The following is a 22,283-nucleotide window of genomic DNA, read 5'->3' on the forward strand; positions in this document are numbered from 1 at the left end:
CAGTAATAGCAACTTTTAGTTCCCTAAATGGAATCTTCACATATCTCATGCTCTGCCAATAGAGACAACCAAACTAAATATTCCAACTGCTGGAGATGCAGTGTTTAAATTAACAAGGACGAGTTTTAAAAGTAACTAGATCCCCAAACCATACTGAAAAGATAAGTGGCAGAAGAAGAATGGAATTTGACTACAAAAATACAATTGTTTCTTTTGGACAGTCTGTTCTTTAGAAGGAATACAGATGCATTCTTGAGAGGATCCTAAGCAGAAATATAGTTCCTCTTTTATTTAGAGCCATAATAGATGACTTGAGATCATTAAAATAACACAGCTTCCTGAGAAAGACCATGTAATCAATAGAGGTTACTTGTAAAAATGAATATAGTTAGGAGTTTTAGGGTTTTGAACTATAATGACATGTTGTGTTGAAAATGCTAATACACTTCAGCAATTATTGATGGCCCTTCTGCTTGGTAATCTGTTAAACCTTTCCCACTGCTGACTGAAGGGTATTTAGAAAAAAAAAAAAAACCACACACACAAAACAAACAAACAAAAAACCCACCAAAGGTTTGTTCATGTCAAGGGCAAACAGCTGTTAAAAGTAGCCATGAATAGTGAAAGAAATTATCATCCAAAAACAGAATGAGAAGTTAAGTCATGAACAATAGACCCTATATTTATAGAGACTAAAATAATTATCTTGAAAAGAACATCATAAATTACGGAGGCTAATCCACAGGGATTCTAACTCCAGCTTGGCCCTAATCATGCCCAACTGAAGGGCTAGATATCATGGATCAAAAACAAGATGTTGCCATTTTGTTCTGTCTGAATCCCTGACTCACAGAATCCATGAACATAATAAAAAGGGTGGTTTTTTATATACTGAGTTTGGGGTTGTTTGACACATAGCACTAACTAACTGGAACACTAGATTGAGTCTTCTCCCTTAGTTTTTCAGCATTCTTATTCTTTCTCCTACCTTAGTGATTCTATCATACGATGAAATTTTTCATTCACATTGTGCACACATCAAATGACCAACCATTGCTTCCGAGGAGCCCCAGTGATGGTAGAGACATACCTTTAACCTCCCTTTAGTCCCACCTGGAAGGCCTTGCTTCCAGAAGAAACTTATTCTATAAATTTTGTCCAGCCAGGTCCCCAACTACTGTGATAGCATGAATATTTATTAATTTGTTTGGGTGTTTACTTCTGTCTTACACATTCTCTAACACATAACACTAATTTATTGAGTGATGAAGCTAGCATTTATTGAAACTCTGTCAGGCACTATTTCTTGCCTTATGAGAGCTTGGATTCTAAAGGGTGACTCACAGGTGTCAGACTAGCATCATGGTCTGAAAGTTCTCCCTGCCTATTCCTTCTCTTTATCTTTTACGGGCATTACATTTTATTAATTTCTTGCATTTTTAACTCCATCTTGGCATCTGCTTCTTAGAAGACCCAAAATAACACCAATGCCCTTCCCAACCTTGTTTGCCTGAATAATTTTTATTCACATAAGTATACAAGAGGGAACAAGTGAGGAGTAGAGTTTCAATAATGCAGTCTTGGCAGAAATAAAAGAAAGCAAGATAACGTATTCTCTGTCCTTTATCCACTGTGGGAGACAGAGATGATACTTGTGCAAGGGAGCTAATAGTTGAATTGGATTTTCTACTGTGACTAAGCTTATACCTGAAGTGATTATGGCTGGATCTATAAACACTTAAGCTCATGTCATGGGGAGTGAGTTAAGACCAAATCCTGGGTGCAACTCACAATGAAGTTGCACTGAATAATAGCCTCTCCAGGTTTTCCCTAGGAGGCTTGAAGTTACTCATCCCCCATGGAGACCACTAACATCTTGAACCAGGATGTCATTATTTCTACCTGTTTTTCAAGATTGGAAGCCCGAGTTTTGTACCATTCCTCTGTGTGTTGCAATGAAAGACTACCTACTTGAATTACTATTTCAGTAATTTATCCGCTAGTGACTCTGCTAGACTACCATTTTCTTGAAGAAAAAGAAAGGAGCCTGGCCCTTCCTATTATTACCATCACTTATTACAAGGACTGGCACATGGTATGTTCCTGACGCATCTAAGTGGAGTGAAAAGTGCTTCATTATTTGACTTCTTTACATCCAAACGGTCTCTTTGCTGGGTTTAATTTTCCTCAGGTAATGACTTTGCTGCCATAGATATCTAGTTGGGAATTTGTGTTAAGAATAAAAGAAGGAAAACAGCAATAAAAAGCTTATTGTAATGTGATATTTAAGGCATTGCATTGCTGAATGATTTCTGTGATAAAATAAGTGTCATTGTCAAAACATAGAGAGGAAAAATAAGTATGAACAAAGATGGTATTTAGATTTAGAACACTGTATTAGCTATACTTCCCAAATTATTGAAAATTAGCATAAGCAGCTCTGACAATACAATGTGAAAGGTAATCCTTTCTCATCAATTATAGAGGCATCCATTTCTTGGCATTCAGAAACACTTATTATTATTTAAAATATAAAATTTAGAAGAGGAAAACAACATTTAAGGCTTCCGTTTTGGTTGCTTTTCTCAGAGGGCAAAATTCTTAATCATATGATTATTTGATTATATAAATTTGTGGTTGTTATCTACTATGTTATATATCTACTAGAGGTCCAATGCACGAAATTTGTGCATGGAGGCAGGTGTCCCTCAGCCCAGCCTGCACCCTCTCTAATCTGGGACCCTGGGGGATGTCTGACTGCCAGTTTAGGCCCAATCCTAAAGATGGACATCCCTCTCACAATCCAGGACTGTTGGATCCTAACCACTCGCCTACCTGCCTGCCTGATTGCCCCTAACCCTTCTACCTGCCTGCCTGATCTTACCTAACTGCCTCTGCCTGACTGCTGGCCTGATTTCCCCTAACTGCCCCCCTCCCAGCCTGATCACCCCTACCTTGCCCCCCTGCTGGCCTGATCACCCCTAACTGCCTGTCTCAGCCTCCAGCCTAAGCTGCAGTCTGGCCTCCCTCTGCCAGAGATGACCTGGCCAATCAGGGGAAGGCACTGCCCCCATCATCCCACTGCTGCTGACACTGGCAGCCACCATGGCTGTCAGAGCCTCAGGCTGGCCCTCCCAGTGGCAGCTGCCATCCGTGGCTTGCCGGAGCCTCGGTCAGCCACTGTGGCTTTGTCCGGAAGGACATCCAGATGGTTGTCCAGAAGACATCCATCCTAATTAGCATATTACCCTTTTATTAGTATAGATTAGCTGTACATTTTCCTTTTATAGAAGAAGTGAATGCCACGCTTATAAATAACTCAGTATATAAAATGCTGGGTAAAGAGCTAAAAAAGAACTTTCATCTGGGGATGGAAAAAAATGAAATCATGTCTCTTCTTTTTCTATAGGCCTTTAAATATACCCAAGTTTGTGATCTGCTTATGGGAGCATCTTATGGGAAATGCAGGGAAGGGACCCATGGGAAATGTTGAGACCATGTGCTTTGGGGATATAGCGTCTTTGGGCAGCACCCTGCTAGAAACAGGTTTAATTGTGTAGCTCAATCCATCTATAGAAATCTCAAAACAGGTTTTTTTTTAATTCCTTATCCAATTTTGTATATTCTAGGGTAAAAAAAGTATAGATTTTGTTTTTATCCTTAATTTCTTATACTAAATCCCTTCCTGCTTGTTTATATCTAAAATCTTTCCCCTTTTTTCTGCAAAAAAAGGGTGGGGGGCAATGATTTTTGTGTCCATAGATCCTTAGAACAACCCTCATATCATTTGTTTCAAGACTGGCCATGATTTGGGGGCTGTGATGAGAAGTAGAGCTTTCCCCACCCACCACCACCACTGCAGTAACTACTGGATAACACACAGAGACCTCACTAGGTACTCAACCATCTTAAGATTAGATGGCCTAGAATATCTAATGATTTTTCTAGAAAGAGGCAGGAGATATGCAGGTAATATCATTTGGGAACAAAAGCTTCACACACACTAGGAGGAACTGGGTGCCAGCGCCTCCTGTCCATCATGGGTGCTGAGGAAGGGGTCACACAGGTGTGAATGCTGAGGCCCTGATTGAGTGACAGGTCAGTAACCCAGGGGAAGCGGGAAGCCCCCAGGACACCAAAAGCTCTAGATTCTGGAGGTGGGATGGAGTTCATTAACCCATGCCTATATGTGAGATGCTCTCCAGCAATTAGTGACTGCTGCGGTGGGCCAACTTTTATAGTTCCTCACTCAATATCATATTTCTCACATTTTTACTTATTGAACATAGTACCCTTATTTATTTTATTTTTTGAATATATTTTTTATTGATTTCAGAGAGGAAGAGAGAGGGAGAGAGGGAAAAATAGAAACATTAATGATGACAAAGAATCATTGATCATCTGCTTCCTGTATATCCCCCACTGGGGTCACGCCTGCAACTTGGGCATGTGCCCTGAACAGGAATCAAACTGTGACCTCCTGGGTCATAGGTCGATGTTCAACTACTGAGCCACAATGGCCAGGCAGTACCCATACTTTACTATTATTTTTTTAGTTAATCCTCATCCTAGGATATTTTTCCATTGATTTTTAGAGAGTGGAGTACCCATACTTATTTTATATTGTTTGATAAAATCAGTATTTTAAGCCTTTATGAGTCTGATGCAATCTCATTAAGCCAGAGTGTTTTTATGATTTTTTAAAAAAATTGCGATTAGATTTTCTTATTTCTTGGAAATTTATCAGTGAGAATTCTCTGACTCTTGAATTAAAAGGTGTCCTTGTAAAGTAGATTTTTGTTTGCTTCCGCTGGGCATTTGAAAATATTCCTTCCTAACCAGAGCCACTTCACACTAATTTCTCACTGTGATTTTTCAGGTCTCTCAGGTTCTATGGATTTAGGCTACAAACTTACATGAGAGCCAACTTAATATTGCAAATTCTTGTGGTAGAGGGCGATTTCTTCCAACTTTATTTAGTCAGTGACAGTTTTCAAGGTAGATTTTTTTGGGGGTACCATTCTGTGTATGTATGCACATTCCTAGAACTCCCTTATTCTGATAACATAATCTTTTGTAGTGGGTGTTTTCCTAAAAGATTTTACTATTTGGGTAGATTCTGGACTTTCCTTCCTCCTAGGTTCTGAAAGGCCATGAAAAATCAAGTCCTGGGTATCAATTTGGGCAACTGTCTTTAAAGTGAAAGCCAAATTTAGGGCTCCGCTTATGTTCTGGGGTTGGCAAACTTTTTCTGTAAACAAACACATAGTAAATAATTTAGGATTTTCAGGCTACATACTTACCGGCCATACACTTTCTTTACACTCTTTGTTTGTTTGTTATTTGATTTTTTTAACCCTTTAAAAATGCAAAAACTTAGCTCTGGAGACATGCAAACATAGGTCTTGGTTTGATAGACTCTTCTCAAGAGTCTATATTCCCTCTTCACATTTTTTTTCCCCTCTGAGATCCTTTCCAGTTCAGTGATGTATTTTAAAGTTTATAAAACCTTTTTTTTTTTTTTGGCATTTTCAATAGTTTTTAGTTGGAGTGTCAGGATATCCAGTGCTACTGAAAATAGAAGTTTTATGTTTATTTTACACAATTTTATAAATACTTAGATCAATGTTCACACTGGTCATGTTCTATTCATATCATGTTTGTCTTCTATCTCAGATCTTTGTTCTGGTATAAAATTTTTCTCTTTCAGATATATCCTTTAGCTGTTTCATCCATGAGAGGTCTGTTGTTGGTCAAATTCTTGCAATTTATATTCTTTTTTAAAAGATTGTTTCATTATACATTTAATTATGTGTTTCCTTGTATTTTCATCAGCCCTTTGAAAATACTGTGGATTTAATTTTACTTACCCTGAATGGGACTTATTGTGCATTCTGATTCTGCAGATTTGTATTTCTTTTATTAATTCCTGGAAAATTCCAGTCATCATCTTTTTGAAATACCTCTTCCTCATTCTACTCTTTTGTCTTTGGAAAGTCCAATTAAATATTCTTTAGACTTCTCAGGGTCCTCTGTGTCTTTTACTTCATCTTTCATTGTGTCTCTATCTCACTTTATCGCTGCTCCCCTTCCTTCCTCTCTGGCTTTCTGGTAATTTCTGTAACATTTTTTTCTAATTCATTAATCCACTCTTATTAATTCATCCATTGCATGCATTTTTTAAAATATATTTTATTGACTTTTTACAGAGAGAAATGGAAAGGGATAGAGAGTTAGAAACATCGATGAAAAACATTGATCAGCTGCCTCCTGCACACTCTCTACTGGAGATGTGCCCGCAACCAAGGTACATGCCCTTGACTAGTATTGAACCTGGGACCTTTCAGTCTGCAGGCCGATGCTCTATCCACTGAGCCAAACCAGTTAGAGCAATTGCATGTATTTTTTTTAAATCATTATAATCTTTGTTTGTGTGTTCTATATTTTTATTTTCTAATTCATTATTTTGGGTCATCTCCCATTAGCTGTTCACTTTGTTGATTTTCTTATTTATATATTTTAAAATATTAAACATAATAAATTCTATAGCTTGTTTTTTTAATTATAATATCTGAAGTGTTTAAAAGTATGTGTTGGTTATTTTATTAACTCTGTCTTATAGTGTGTCTCTATTTTTATAAATTTAATGGTTAAGAGGATTTTTTTGGGGGGAGTGGTATTCCATGTGGTAATCGTATGAGGCCTCGAATGAGAAGATTGCCTTTTTCCAGGTACAAGGTTGCTTACCCTATTCATGATAGGTGATTTAAATTAATTCAGGATGTGGTTGGTAAGCCTTTAAATGACATTCCTGCATGTGTTCTAACTTTTGGATAGGAATTCTCAGGGGCCAACAGTCTGTGTCACTCTACTCATAACCAAAGCAGGGATCAACATATTTTGTTGCTATCTCCTTTCACAGAAGTTGTTTTCTTTTTTCTAGTGTACTTTTTTTTTTTTTTTTTTTTTTTTTTACCAAGGGTAAACCTCTTCAGAGGTATACACATTAGGGATTTGTTCAGAGTCTCTACTAGCTTTTTATAATAGAAGCTCTTTGTTACCAAGTATTAGTAAATGCCTTCAGGTGCTTCTGTTTTCATTAATTTCTGTTGCTTTGTTTGTGGTCTCTGGAGATTTCCTTTATTCTTTGTTTTTTTTACTCTCAGACTATACTTTAATTGGACATATTTAATATTTTCACTAGTGTATTTGAGTGTTTGGGAGGACAAACATCTTCTGGATTTGTAGAATATTCCCAGAGAGAGAAATCTTGTGTTAGACATGTTATTTTAATTTATTTGCCTTCAGAGAAGACAAACTACTTAAGGATTTAGGATCAAATTTTTATGAGAATCTGTTAGTGTTTTCCTGATCTTAGGAAATCACTTACATTTAGAGCCTCAAGTGTTTATTTGTTGTTGCTTTTTCCAACTAAATTAGGGTCATATTAATACCAGTCTCACAGTACTGTGGATGGATGTATGAGTTAGTGGATATCAACATACTTTTGAAAACCATAATGTACTATGCAAACATTAGGTGTTATTATTATACTAGAAGGTTTTCCTTCCCCTGGCTGCTGGCACCCGGGACCTTTGATCTGGCCACAGCGAGGCTTGGCTTCTCTGCTGTGGCTGCAGTGGAGAAGCCAAGCCTATTTAGTCGTCAGTCTTCACTCCGTGCCTGCGTATGCAAATTATCGGCCATCTTTGTTGGGTTAATTTGCGAAGTCGCTCTGATTGGCTAGTGGGTGTAGCAGAGTGACACCAATTTGCATGTTTCTCTTTTATTAGTGTAAATTATTATTGTCATAACTACCATGATGAACATACCTTTTTTAGGTTCTCTAAACCCCAAAATAGAAACTGTTGCTGACCTATAATTGTAAGTTGATAATGTTTCAGATGCAGAAAAAGAAAAGTGTTGCTCAAAACAAAATAAGACAAAATACACATCCACAATGAAAATGAAAACTTGTTTGTATTTGTTACTTAGCAAAATATAAATAAATAAAATAAGATAAAACCAACAGTTGTTTTATCATACTATTGTTAACTTTAATAGTGTTTTAGAAAAAAATTATCTTATTAATAAGTCAAAGTAAAAATACAAATGTAGACTTTCTCAATATAAAATGTTATTTGTCAAGCAAGTTAAGCTCCCATAAAGTATTTAACAAAGAACATATTCAATTATTATCTGCACATTATGGTATGTAATTCCATTTACTTGTACAACTTAGAAAATTTTTAACAATACTTTCATTATATAGTCTATCTTTTTCTTATATCCTGCAACAGCTTACTATGTAATTTTAAATTGTAATTATTTGTACTGTTTACAATAATGAATTGTGTTTCTGTGTTACATTATTTATTTGCCTGAAAATAAATTATTACTTCACCTTCTAGGAAGGGTAATACAAGAAGACAGCCTTCCTTCTTAACCATAAATTGTTTAAAGTTTATATGGTCACAAATACATCTTATTTTATAATTACAAAATTATATTTACAGCTTATGTGAGAAGTATTGTTCTGTGGGAAGTTTATTTTTTGGTTAATTGGTTGGTAAAGCACCAACAAATTTAATATCAATGTCAGAAAGAATATGACCAATTTAGTTCAGTAAGAATTTTTTTCTGATTGGAAAAGTTTAGAGAATTTATGACAGAAAAAGTAGGACCTGCTTCCAAAGAGCAAATTGAAAACGACAAATCATTCTCAACCAGAATTCAACTTGAAACACACCTGAAAAGTTTTTATTTATCTAGTTTTACGAAGATACTTTAAAATGTCTTCCATTTCTTGAAGACTAACAGAAATAGCTAACAATTCTCTTTCAGGTACATTTCTAAGCATTTAATAATGTTAATATACTTAAACATCCCAGTAGCCCTATGTATGTTTCCTACAGATGGAGAAACAAAGAATATAGTGTGAATAACTTGCACCAGGTCACCTATCTATAATAATAAAAGTGTAATATGCTAATTAGTCTGGAAAGCTGAACAACCTTCTGGACATCATTCTGGACATCCTTCCAGACGAAGCTATGGAGGTGGGGGCAAGGCAGAGGTGGCCGCCATGGTGGGTGGGAGCCATGGTAGAGGCCGTTAGGAATGATCAGGCAGGCAGAGTGGTTAGGGGTGATCAGGCAGGCAGGTGAGCAGTTAGGGGTGATCAGGCTGGCAGACAGAGTGGTTAGGGTCAATGAGTCTGGCAGACAGAGGAATTAGGAGCTATCAGGCAGGCATGCAGAGTGGTTAGGAGCCAGTGGTTCCAGATTGTGAGAGAGATGTCTGACTGCCAGTTTAGGGATTGGGCCTAAACTGGCAGTCAGACATCTCCTGAGGGGCCCCAGATTGTGAGCGGGTACAGGCCAGGCTGAGGGACCCCATCCCCATGCACAAATTTTGTGCACTGGGCCTATAGTATATATATATATATATAAAAGCCTAAACAACTTTTATGACCAAATGACCGGATGACTGGCTGGTAGCTATGATGTGCACTGACCACCAGGGGCAAACGCTCAATGCAGGAGCTTCCCCATGGTGGTCAGTGCGCTTCCACAGCCAACCTTCCACAGCCAGCCAACCTCCCACAGTCCCTCTCCCTGGCCAGCTGACCCGATCGGCCCTGATCGGCTCCAATTTCTGGCCAGGCTGAGGGACCTCACCTGTGCACAAATTCGTACACTGGGCCTCTAGTTTAGCAAATAATAGAGGGGCAAGTCTGAACCTGAACACGGCTCTGCTCTGGAGTCTCTATATTGCCTCCAACCAATTCTTTTTAAAAACTGATTTAAAATTTTCTGTTCATATTGGTAAAGTACTCTTCACTTTTCTTGAATAACTGATTTTTGAAAATACTTGGATTTTAAAGGAATGCTTGATAATTCAAATGAATTTTTATTGACATAAGTCCAGTAAACATAAGAAGGCAAAATGAAGAATTTGAGGCAACTTAGAGGAACCCATTTTTGTACATGGGGACAATTGGGGAGCATGTTCTTATCAAGAAATAATTTCTGAATTTCCCAGCTGTTCTTCAATGTCATAATTCTGATTCAAACATCTCCCCAAATGCATTGACCAAGACAGGCCTGATATTCCCCTTAGTATCACTGAATTGTAGACATACTTCTTTTTGGCTATAGGCCTCTGACCCTTTTTTAGGCACATTTACTAAGGAAACTTTTGATGGTAAATTCTTTCTCTGCCTCATTGAGATGTAAATATTCTCCCTAGATCCTGATAGTTTTAGGATCCAGGACTGTCTTTCTGGAGTTCCTGGTAGCCGCCCCCCCTTTGAAATGTAGCCATCAAGAAAGATAGGGCCCCTATTTTCCTGTCCCTGGGGGAGGGCAGGAACCTAATTTTGATAGGTGCCAATTACCAACCCCAGATGGCTTAGTCACTTTGACCAACCTCCTCCCCAATGTCCTGTCCTCTACTTTTCACCTAGTTCACCACTCTCCCTAGTGTTTAAAAACAAAGGTATTATGTTTCAGTGGAATTGAGTTCAATCTCTCTCCTATTACAGTTCTGTTGATCTCTATTGCAATTATTTTATATAAAATACTAGGGGCCCAGTGCATGAAATTGTGCACCTTGAAAGGAACTGTGGGCTAGGAGGCTGAGGAGGGCACAGGGGCAGGTCTCGGCCCATCCTCCACACCCCTGGCTGGTCCCTCCCACTGTAGCCCCTGGTCCCCCATCTGCTGGCAGCCCCACTCCCACAGCCGCCCCTCCCACGTGCTGACGTGTCAGCAGCAGGTGAGAGCACTGGGCAGCAAATAATTTCCAGTAACCACCAGAGGCTCACCCTGATGACGGCAACTGGTGCCCCGCCTTAGTCTGGTCCCCCTGCTCACCTGCTCCACCATCCCACCTTGGCCAATGCCTGCCATGTTTCACATGCGCCCCCTAGTAGTCAGTGCACATCATAGTGGCCGGTTGTTCAGTTGTTCCGCTGTTAGGTCTATTTGCATATTAGCCTTTTATTATGTAGGATTCCATGCTGTTTTTAAAAAGTGTCCAAGGCACTTTTTCCTTTACAGCATCAAGACATTCCAACACACCTCCAGAGGTTTGGGGGTGAACTCTACACAAGCTCTGGAGGTGGACTGTTTATAAGAAAGATATATATAAATTACTGGCTGTCTAGATTGTTTTCCTTGTTCATTTTTACTTAACTCATCTAGTTCTATTTGGTAATTTTTCTTTTGATATTATTTAGCCTATGGGGACTGAGAGATAAATTGCAATGTTAGTGGAACCTAGCAAATTAGGATATTTCCCCAACCAGGAGAAACATAATCCGTTAGTTTTTAAAAATTCTCCAAGTATTTATATAAGCATCAATTCAACTGATATTAATTATACAAGCACCTTTATTAATGCCAAGGTTATAAGGAAGAATAAGTAAGGACTTCCCTGATTTTAAGAGGCTTGCATTCTATTCAGATGTTAAGAGTGACATGGGAAAAACAAGGCCTCCATAACTGTGTAAAGATGACAAAATCCTAAACTGAAAAGGAAATACATTGTATCTGAGCATTTGAGATGTGTTGGTAAATACATATATACTAATACAAGTCGGATAGGGTTTTCTGTTTTAATAATGCTCTGCAATTTGATTTTCTTCCTCTACATTCTCTTCCTTTATGCTCTGCTCCTATCTGCTATCAAGGCCATTAACTGCTGACATACACTTTGTCAATTATGACATTCAGGTCTGGCTTGACACATCTGACTTCTACAAACCCTTAGGGCTGCTAAGTGGAGCAGAATGCTGAGCTCTTGGTGAAAGAGATAATCTCACATTTCAGTACACATACATGCATATGACTTTGATAAAAAAAACAACAACACAACTCTGTATGGGACAAGCTAAATTAAGGAATAGTTAGGAGTTTTCAAAACAAGTCAAATATCTTACAATCTATGTTATTTTCCTGATAACGTCCTATTTGGCATGTAAAACATCCCTAGAATTTTTTTTCTTAAATGTGTAGTATCTTCCCATCAGCATTGTAGTTCTTTGACTTGTTAGAGAATAACTAATTCCTTTAGATGCTACTGTAGTTTTGAATTGTCACATATTGATTTTGTCAAATCAATAATGCTATTTATTTCCATTTCCATTCTAAAGGTAACACATGGTCATTACTGACTATATTACAAACTGAAAAATAATTTGTATGTTTTAGAAAGTGTGCTGCACAATTTCTAGGTAACACTTCAGTGAACTCATTTGTATAAATTGATAGCGTACTTTAAAACTGTAAATTAAAATAGGCACCACTATATTGGTTTATGAGTGTTAAATAATAAGGAAGGACAAGTTTGAAACTAACTGTCTATCAGGAAGAAATCTATTTCCTTAAGGAATGTCATTCAAAACAACTTTGTTCTGCTGTAAGGTTTAAATTAAATCTTGTTACCAACAAGAAAGTTATGACTATTGATTTTCTTAGCCCTAATTCACCCAAGCCATTATCTCAGTCTCTGTAGCATTTAGCTGCTTTAATTTACTTACCAAGCTGAGGATAATCAACTCCCTTTACTCTTTCACTAGGCAAATCAACAGTAATTTTCTCTAATCAGAAACTATTGTATTGCACAAAAATGTATCTCATAAAAACCTGTCTGATCCCTTCAAAAAAAGATGAAGCCTTCAATAAAAATCACCATTTTAGTTTCACAATGAGTGATAGAAAAGTATGGTGAAACCATTGTTTTGCATACCATGACACCATTGACCATCTATTTTTTTCTTTATGTGTGTGTTCCTATTTTTGTGGCAGGAACAATACTTAAAAAGTTGAAATATATTGGGTTGTCCATTATGTCTAAATATTGCATTTGATTGGCATAAAATTCAGTTTCTATTACAAGGAAAACAAAACCTTTATCCAGCTAAATAAATCTAAACCTCCCATTGAGATTTCCACATTTGTTCTTTCTTGAACTTGTTTGGACACAAATGAGCCCAAAGCTCTTCTTTATTTGGCCACATTACCAAGCAAACTTACCTATGCTCCAGGTTTTAACTTTATCCTCCAAGGAGACACCCACTAGTCCATCTAGCCTTGAACCTCCTCAATTTGCAGCCTTGTAATTATTAATAATGGAAGTAACCATAAAAACACCTTAGCATTGGAGAATCATGTGGACTGCCCTTCTCCTTGGCTAGTGGAAGTAGGGTTCTTTTATCTTGAGAAAAAGAATTTTCTAAGAATCGCACAAGAAAATGAGTGGTTTTTATTTGTGTGAAATGATATTCCTCGGTTTCTAAAGTCCCCTTTCCCTTAATCCAGTTCTGGAAAATGTGCTGTTGGGGATTCAGCAAAGTTAAAAGCAAAGCCAGTGTCCAGAGTTTCCCTTCCATGGTGGAGCTCAGTCTGGCCGAGCATCAGGCTAGTTGTAATCCATTATGTGGGGTCCACGTGGCCATGAACCTAGTGGGCGAATGCAGGGGAGCATGCCCCCTACAACAAGAGGTCCAAGAGGGCAAAGGGGCCAAGAGAGGGAACTCCCTTTGCTCAGGAGCTTATGTATCTTGGATTTTGCACCCTTGCATTGTGGCTACTCCTATTTTGGCCAATGCCCTGTTCCCAGATGTGACTGACAGACAAGCATCTTTACCATGTCATTCAGACCTTACTGGGCATGTATCTCTTCTTTGTGCAATCTATTTCCCCAGGATCTGTGGGGGAACTGCAGCTTTCTGGCAAAGCTGTACAAATGGCACACCTATATTATCTAGTCTTCCCTTTGCTCCTTTCATGTTATTAATAACCAGGTTATATAATGGTAGCAATCTTTTACATGTAAACTCTGTTTATAGTTACACATAAGCTATACATATCTTGCAAAAATACTCCCATACATATTATCTTGTTTTACCTTGGCAATATTTGAGGTGGGTTGGGAAGGTAGTATTTTTCCTGATATGTCATTGACTTAGATTACCTAATATTGCCTCCAGCCTAACACTGACAAAATGAACCCCAATGATGTCCTCATTCATTTACTCCTATCAGAAGAACATGGACTAGACACCTCTGCTGCCTCTCTGATTCTTCTCTTCCCCTCTTCTCTTATTGTTTGATATGGCTCTTGAATCTGTACATTCTTTTCCTCTGTATCCTGCCTCATTTTTGATTTTCATCATTGCATAGTTAACTGATTCTAGCAATATGTGTATGGCTTCCTTGATTCTAGAATTCTCCCTCTTTATACTGCATATTAAGACCAAGTCATATTCCTAGTCTAACAAGTTCAGCAGCCAGGCTACAAAAAAATCATGATTTCTCCACTTTCCTTTGTATAAATTCAAACTCTTTCTGGGCATCTAAGGAAGTTTTTACTCTGGCTCCATCTTGCATTTCCTAGTTCAATATCATCTATTACATGTCAACATGGCCTCCCAATTTCAGTTAAACATGACTCACTATCTTCATTCTGACATCTAGTTTTTAGAAATTTATCTTTATTGTTGAAAGTATTATAGGTGTTTCTCCCCCACTCCCCACTTTTCCCCATTGACCCCTTCTAGCCTGCACCAGCCTCCTGCCCCAGGCCTTCACCATATTATTCATATTATTGTCTGTGTCCATGGGTTTTGCATATATGCTTGCAAGTTCTTTAGTTAATTCTTCCCCCTCCACCCCTGCAACCTCCTTCTCGCTCTGAGATTCAACATTCTATTCCATGCTTCTATGTCTCTGGATCTGTTTTGTTCTTTAGATTCTACATATGAGTGACATGTTTTTTTGATATGTACCTGACTCACTTGACAAGTTGGCCCTTTTCCTTTTCTCCTGTCCATCCTTATCCATACCTTACAGCCAAAGACTAATCCCACTTTCTCAAACCTTTCTGGCTACAGTTAACTAATCTTTCAGACCTTGATTTTTGTGGGTTTTTTTCTTTATTTTTATTATTGACACTATTGCAGGTGTCTTCATCCCATTCCCTTTTCCCTCCTCCACCCAACCCCCAATTGCCCTTCCCTCTAGCACACTGTTGTCTGTGTCCAGGGGTTATACATATATGTTCTTTGGCTAATTCCTTACTCTACTTTGTACATTTTTGTATTGTAGAGTTTAGATAATCATTTCCTTTATTGTAGCTTATGACATTCACTTGGAGGTCAGATTGTAAATACTGTTCTTTCCTACATAAATTTATGTGAAGTGTATGTTTTGGAAAGATAGATGGTAGGTTTTGTAAAGCAGCAGGGAAATATTTTTGCCTTCCACTCTATTCCTTTTGCATGAACATCAACAATTGGTTAAGCTTTAATCTGCTATGTGAAAATTCAAATAGGCATCCAGATGGTGAGAGCTTTGCATTTGGTTTGGCTTTCACTAGAGTACTGGTGATGTGATGCATCTCCTTCTCCTACAAACAGTAATTTACCTCAAGCCTTAAATACAAGCGTATGGCAGGTTGGGGCTGCAAGTCACTTTGGTTTAGATGACATGTTGTCCAGTACAAACTAATTTATTTAAATGGCCAGTGTATCTATAAATATCAATGAGTTTGTTTGATTTTCTTGAGTATAAATTTTACAATGGGTGTGATGTGTATATCTCATTCTTTCAGACGATGATTGAACATCTCAGGGGCTAATGAGATCATGGTATAAGGCACAAAATGATGATTAAAAATCTTATAACAGCTGGGCGCGCACCTGTAGTCCCAGCTACTCGGGAGGCTGAAGCTGTAGTGCGCTATGCTGATCGGGTGTCCACACTAAGTTCGGCATCAATATGGTGGCCTCCCGGGAGTGGGGGGCCACCAGGTTTCCTAAGGAGGGGTGAACCGGCCCAGGTTGGAGACGAAGCAGGTCAAAGCTCCCGTGCTGATCAGTAGTGGGATCGCGCCTGTGAAGAGCCACTGCACTCCAGCCTGGGCAACATAGCGAGACCCTGTCTCTAAAAAAAGTAAATAAATCTTATAACAATTAGATTCTGCAATAGGGTGAATAGGAGTCATGAATAGAGAACGGTGGAAAGTATCCTTTTGAATCCTCTGTTAAAAGTAGCCTAAAGGGATGGTAATTTTCAATAGTTCAAAGCACCTATTTTTTCTAAATGAATAAATTAAAATGAAAATAGGTATTTAAAACATCCCTCTTTTAACATACTAGAGGCTGGTGCACGATTTGTGCACCCTTGGGGACCCTCGCACTGGTGCATGATTGGGGCTTGGGGAGACTGTGGGAGGGCTCCAGGGCATGTCTGGCCCATCTTGCCAAGTCCCGATTGGCCGGACCCCAGCAGCAAGCTAACCTACCAGTCAGAGCGTCTGCCCCCTGGTGGTCAGTGCACATCATAGTTACTGGTTGAATGGTCAAATGGTCGCTTAGGCTTTTATATCTGGAGATATCAATGACAAATATGGAAAAGAATGCACTCTGCCAAGCACAGAACTAACCTGCCTTATGCTAACTCCAGCACTAGATTTGGGGGTATTAGTGGCACTATGAGAAGTGAAGCATTGATGAGGCTTCATGCAGAGAAGCATAGGTAGCCATACAAGATGGAATGTTGTTAGCAAGCGCTATAGTTTGCAAAGGAAAAATGAGATTTTATTTTGGAGTGATATTTACTTTCCTTTGAAGGTAACTGTTTTCCTCAATTCCATTTTTTTCTGACACTTTATTTTATTGTAGTATAGTACAAATAAAATTTACCACTTTAGCCATTTTATTTTTTATTATTTTTTTTGGCGGGGGGGGGGGCGCAGGGAAGATGGGAGTGGAATGGATTAGGCTCTAGGCCTCTCCTCCCTCCCACTTTAGCCATTTTAAAGTGTGCAATTTAGTGGCATATAGTAAATTTACAATGTCGTACAATCAGTACCTCTATCTCATTTCATAATATTTCATCTTCCCAAGTCAATCCCAGATCCATTAAATAGTTACTTTCTATTTTTGTCCTTCCACCCAAGCCCTGGAAACCACTAATCTGCTTTTTATCGCTATGGATTTATCTATTCTAGGTATTTCATATACATGGAATTGTGTTATTGTTCACCTTATTTCACCTAATAATATAATGTTTTTAAGGTTCATTCATGTGGCAGCATATATATCACTACTTCATTCTTTTTTGACTGAATAATATTCAGTGTTTGACTATATAATATTTTGGTTATCTATTTATCATTTGATGGACATTTTGGGTTGTTTCCAGTTTTTTACTATTCTGCATAGTGTTATTGTGAACATTTGGGGACAAATATTAAGCATCTGTTTTCAGTTCTTTTGGGTGTATATCTAGGTGTGGATGTGCTGGATCATATGGTAACTCGGTGGTTCTCAACCTTGGCTGCACATTAGAATCACCTGGAAATCTTTTTAAAATCCTGATTTCTGGACCTCATCCTCTGGAAATTCTGTTTCTTTGTTATGGGGTGGAGCCACTACATTAGTAACAAAGAAATAGAATTTCCAGAGGGTGAAGCCCAGAAATCAGGATTTTAAAAAGATTCCCAGGTGATTCTAATGTGCAACCAAGGTTGAGAACCGCTGTGGTAACTCTATGTTTAACTTATTAAGGAACCATCAAACTATTTTCCACAGCAGATGACCATTTTACATTTCTACCAGCCATTTCTGGAAATTCTAATTTCACCACATCCTCACCAACATTTTCTGTTTTCTTTAAAAATTTTTCTTATAGCCATCCTAATGTGGTTTTCACTTGCATTTTCCAAATGTCTAATGACAGAGAATATTTTCTCAAGTGCTATTAGTATATCTTCTTGTTCTTAATACTCTAAACACCTTTAATCTACAGCATAAATTAATTGAACCTGTATCCTTCCAAGAACCATTTATTATTCATTACTATTTTTTGAATGACATATATTAAAAAACCATAAAAATTTTCCTAAAAATTACTCATTTAAAGTAAGATTCAAGTATCTTGCCATTCCCCCCGTCCCCCGGCCCCCGCTTCCCCCACCAATTTTCCCCAAAAAACTTTTCCCTGAATTCCATAAACCAACGGGTAGTTGGGTGTTGGGTGCTGTGAGAGGGCAGTCTCTTCTCTAAAGACATTTACTGATAACACAATTTTATCTTTAGATTCTTCCACCTCATTCCTCTCTCTTACTCTATTACTATCTTTCTTATCTCTATCATTTTAGTCAGAAACAGATTTGTCTACTCATTGAGATGAATATTCTGTATAGAAAGGTGAGATAAATTGTCTCCTTCTATGTTGTTACCTATCTTTCCTGTGACCTTAATTATCTCTCCTGAAGATTTCTCTTTCATACAAACCTCAACAAATTAGACAAGATTGAGGCAGGGTTTTTCCTGTGGCATGTAGTTAGTGACGGAAAGCTGACTCTTTGGGGGTGTTTATGTGACCCAGATTTAGGGGGCCACAGACGGAAAGCCAGGGAATCCAGCTTTGGGAGTGGCTGCTTACATGTGGGGGTTTGCTGGAGGCCTGCTTCAACTACACTCATTTCCTGCGGGATTCCCTTGAGGAGATAAAAAGAGCAGCTGAATTCTGCTTTTACTGCGTGTTCCAGGCTATTCTTTCTTTTCACCCTGAGTTTTGTACTTGTGCTTATATGTGTACATCATTTTCAAAGGCAGAATGTGATGAATGTGACTATCATTGCAAAAAAAAAAGTTACAGCAAATTGTTCCCCAATGATTTCTACCTTTTCCATGGGTTCCAGTGGATAATAGAAATAGAGTCCACCTACCGTAAGTAATAGTGTATGTTTACTGCATGTAATACACCCACACACTTCAAAAGTTGAAGCAAATTTCACTTGTGCTACCTGAAACTTTCTATTACACAGAAAAGTTCTGTAGGTAATTTGTGCAGTTAATTAACTGTGGACGTAATTGACTATTTTGGAGAATAATTAGCCACTTCACTGTCATATAAGTATAGAAAAGACAAAATACATACAAATTAGAGAGCTGCCACTGTAATTAGTTGAGGTTATTGAAAAGAACTCGTCTATATTCGACATTTAAGAAGACCCTGCATCAACACAGGCAAATTAGAAATGACTATTTAGATACATTAAAAAATACTTCTTTTGGCTTACTCAACCCAATTTTTATAAAACTTTGAGACAACCTTAACATTAGTCAAGTATAAAGATGTTATGCAACCCCAAATAATATTTAAAACATTATTTAAAAAAATTGTAGTGTTCCATAGGGTTATTTCCAGGGAAAATAAATTTAGGGAATTTCACTTTCTACATTATTCTATAAAGTTTATTTTAAAATATTCAAATATTTATAGAAGAAAATTAATTAGCTTTGGAAACAAGTTGATACGTATACAAAGAATCCAACACTATTAAAAGTTCAAAAACTCAACTTTTCATTGGCTATAGAACAAATAATTAGGGGAAAAAATGCCTGATGGGCAGTAACACTGACAGATGGTAATACACTGCAGTTAATACTTACAATTTCCATGCTTAGAAAGTTTCTTTCTTTTAGAATTAATCTCTAAACTGTGACCCACTTACAATTTACGGGAAGAGACAAAGTATGGTAGAGTTCATTAAGAAAATGAAAGAACAATACATCTAACTATTTTTGGCATATGACATGCCCTTTAGATGGGATATGAACAAAAGGATTATGTATGCTGTTATAAAAGGGTATTAAAACAAAACCAATTAGTATATTCCGCAGAGACTTGTTTTATAATTGTGTCCTTGGGGCAAATCAGTCAAAGCTCTAAACCAGGACCTTTAACAAATTCCTCAGAATGTGCTTCAATGAATGAAATGTGCTGAAGACCAGTTTTTCTGATGAAAAGCTAACAAAATTAGGAGCAGCGATGGGCTGAAAATGCTTTTATTTGTAGGTGTAAGGCATGTCCTGCACAGTGACGAGGTTTGTGCAATGTTACTTATTTCTGCTTCCTATTGAACCACATAACCTTGCTGTTATCAAAAGGAATAGTCAATGAAAAAGGACATTAGGAGTGTGAGGTGCTTGTAAACGTTGCCCATGTTTATTCAGTTATTCATTCAAAAGACTTTTTTTCAGCATTCGCATAGGGCTGAGAATTTTGTTAGAAATTAACAAATCAGGGCGTTTAGTAAAGTGATAGAATCAAATGAATACAGCAGTATTTTAGTTTCTAATAAAGGTATACACCGAGGGTATTATAATTGGGTGTAAGGAATAAACAGGCCATTTTGTCAAGAAACAGGAAAGACCTGATAGGGAGGAGACGGGAGTATGTGTGTTCATTAACTCAACAACTATTTATAGATTGCCTGGTAAGACACAATACCTGTCCTCAGGAAGCTTATAATTTTGAAAGGTGAGTAGTTATCACCAGTAGATGGGGGATAAAAGTGCATTCCAGGGAAGCACAGAGTCTTTGAGTATGTTTGGATACGTTAGCCAGTGTGTCTTCCACACTCATCTACCACGTGTAGCTTAAACTGCTACAGCTTCTCCCAGGGAAATAGTGCTCAGTTTGTTTTGTTTTTGTTTTCCTATAGAAGAAGACACTGGTCAGTGAGTAGAAGACAAAGCTTAAAGAAACAATACATGATCTGCCCACTGATTTAAGGTTTTCTCCAAGTAGTGAGGAGTTCAGCTAGAGTTTTAACCCAATGACACATCGCACAATAATCAGTTGGTGATGGGCTTTGGAACAGAGAGAACTTTTGTACAGAGCTCTGGATTGTGGGCAGGCTGTTCCATGTAAAAGATGAACTGAGCAGAGAAACCATGTCAATAAATTAAAAATAATGAAGCAGACTTAGGGAGGCAAAAATTGGAGCCCATGCATTAATTTAACAATTTAATAAAAACTTTCTAATTCAGATTTCCACTCCTGATGGCCTTAGTTGTAGATATTAGCCCATATGAGAATGTATGAGCTATTCATACTTTTTAAAATGGATTTTAAATAGAGGAAGAGGGGAGAGAGAGAAAGAGAAATATTGACCACCGGTTGCCTTCCACATGGGACCCAACCAAGGATTGTACCTACTACCTGGGTATATGCCCTGACTGGAATAGAACATGCCACCTTTTGGTGTATACCCCAACCAACAGCCAGGGTGAGCTATTCATACTTTTATCACAAGCATCTCCTTCCATTTCTGACTCTAGATTTTTTTTGGTATCCAAAAGTACTAGTAACATGGGAGGTTGGGGGATCTCTAGGTAGTTTTGTAAAGCTGGAATATAAAGCATAGTAAGAGATGAGTCTGGAAAGAAATGGCAGAGCCAATAATATGAACGACTTTACTAGTATGTGCTGTGATTAGGAGTTTGATTAGTAGAAACAGTGGAAATGACTACCAACCTCCAAGGTTGGCATGCTCAGACTGCAGTATGTAAAGGTCACTTTGGGTGCTTTGGAGAGGTCATCCATGGAGGCAGTCTCCCAGGAGACTATGAGAATGACATTAATAAGGGATATTAAGAATCTGTAATAAGGCAGTAACTATGGAAATAGAGAGACGATATTTAACTTAAGACATTTCAATGTGGTAGAATTTACATGACTTGGATGCTGATTTTGAGAAAAGAACTGAAAGATGAGTCTAATAACAAATGAGTGTCAGTACTTCATCAATAAGGGAAATCCTGGAAGTGTGGTGGCATTTAAGGAAAAGGAATGAGTGCAGTTGTAGAGATATTAAGATTGGGGTGTTCCTTCAGTAAGTATTCAGTCATTTAAACCAAGAGTGCAATAAAAGTAATTTGTATTTAAAAATGACTTACAATTTCAATAAAAAGCAGATTTGAACACAGGGAGTTAAACAGGAAACTAGATGATAGGCACTTCCTAAGATTATTATTGAATTGCACCTATACATATTAATTTTGTCCTTTTAAAAAATTGCAGTAGCTGTCATTTGGAGACTCTATGCCAGGAACTGGGTAGCAAATTCATGGGCATTATTTAATTTTCCCTAATAACCATCCTCTGAGCAGCTATTAAAATCTCATTAGATAGATGGGGAATCCTGGACACACAATGGTTAAATAACTTACCCAATGTGATTCATTGTCTGGTAAATACGGTAAATATCCAAGCCAACGGAGACCACTCCTGTCTCACTTCATAGTCTGTGTAATGAGCAACTATGTGCGCATTATCTTCCAAACGCCAACTGCCGGGTGAACTGGAGAAAGCTCAACTGTCCACGAGACTGGCCATCAGCATCGGTCATTTGAGCACTTCAATTCTCTCCCTCCTCCACACCAGTTTTCTTCTGACTCTGTGGGCTGTGTTGGAGTG

General features: G+C 37.9%; 1 long non-coding RNA gene across 9 annotated transcripts in view; it reads left to right on the forward strand.

The window, feature by feature from the left end:
- The first annotated feature begins 388 nt into the window (after positions 1-388).
- Positions 389-22,283, forward strand: part of LOC107183195 — a 35,346-nt gene continuing 13,451 nt past the window's right edge. For 4 of the 9 annotated variants that reach the window (XR_001513977.1, XR_001513982.1, XR_001513980.1 and 1 more), the window contains exons 1-2: positions 5,225-5,236; positions 15,737-15,946. This is a non-coding gene — a long non-coding RNA (uncharacterized LOC107183195). Of the gene's footprint in view, positions 403-5,224; positions 5,237-11,086; positions 11,101-15,736; positions 15,947-16,017; positions 16,024-16,314; positions 16,325-18,216; positions 18,221-20,945; positions 20,957-22,283 lie in introns of those variants that run through there. The other 5 variants (XR_001513985.1, XR_001513983.1, XR_001513981.1 and 2 more) reach the window with 5 other exon arrangements.

This window comes from Myotis davidii, unplaced genomic scaffold (genome assembly GCF_000327345.1).
Source record: "Myotis davidii unplaced genomic scaffold, ASM32734v1 scaffold159, whole genome shotgun sequence".
Lineage (NCBI taxonomy): Eukaryota > Metazoa > Chordata > Mammalia > Chiroptera > Vespertilionidae > Myotis > Myotis davidii.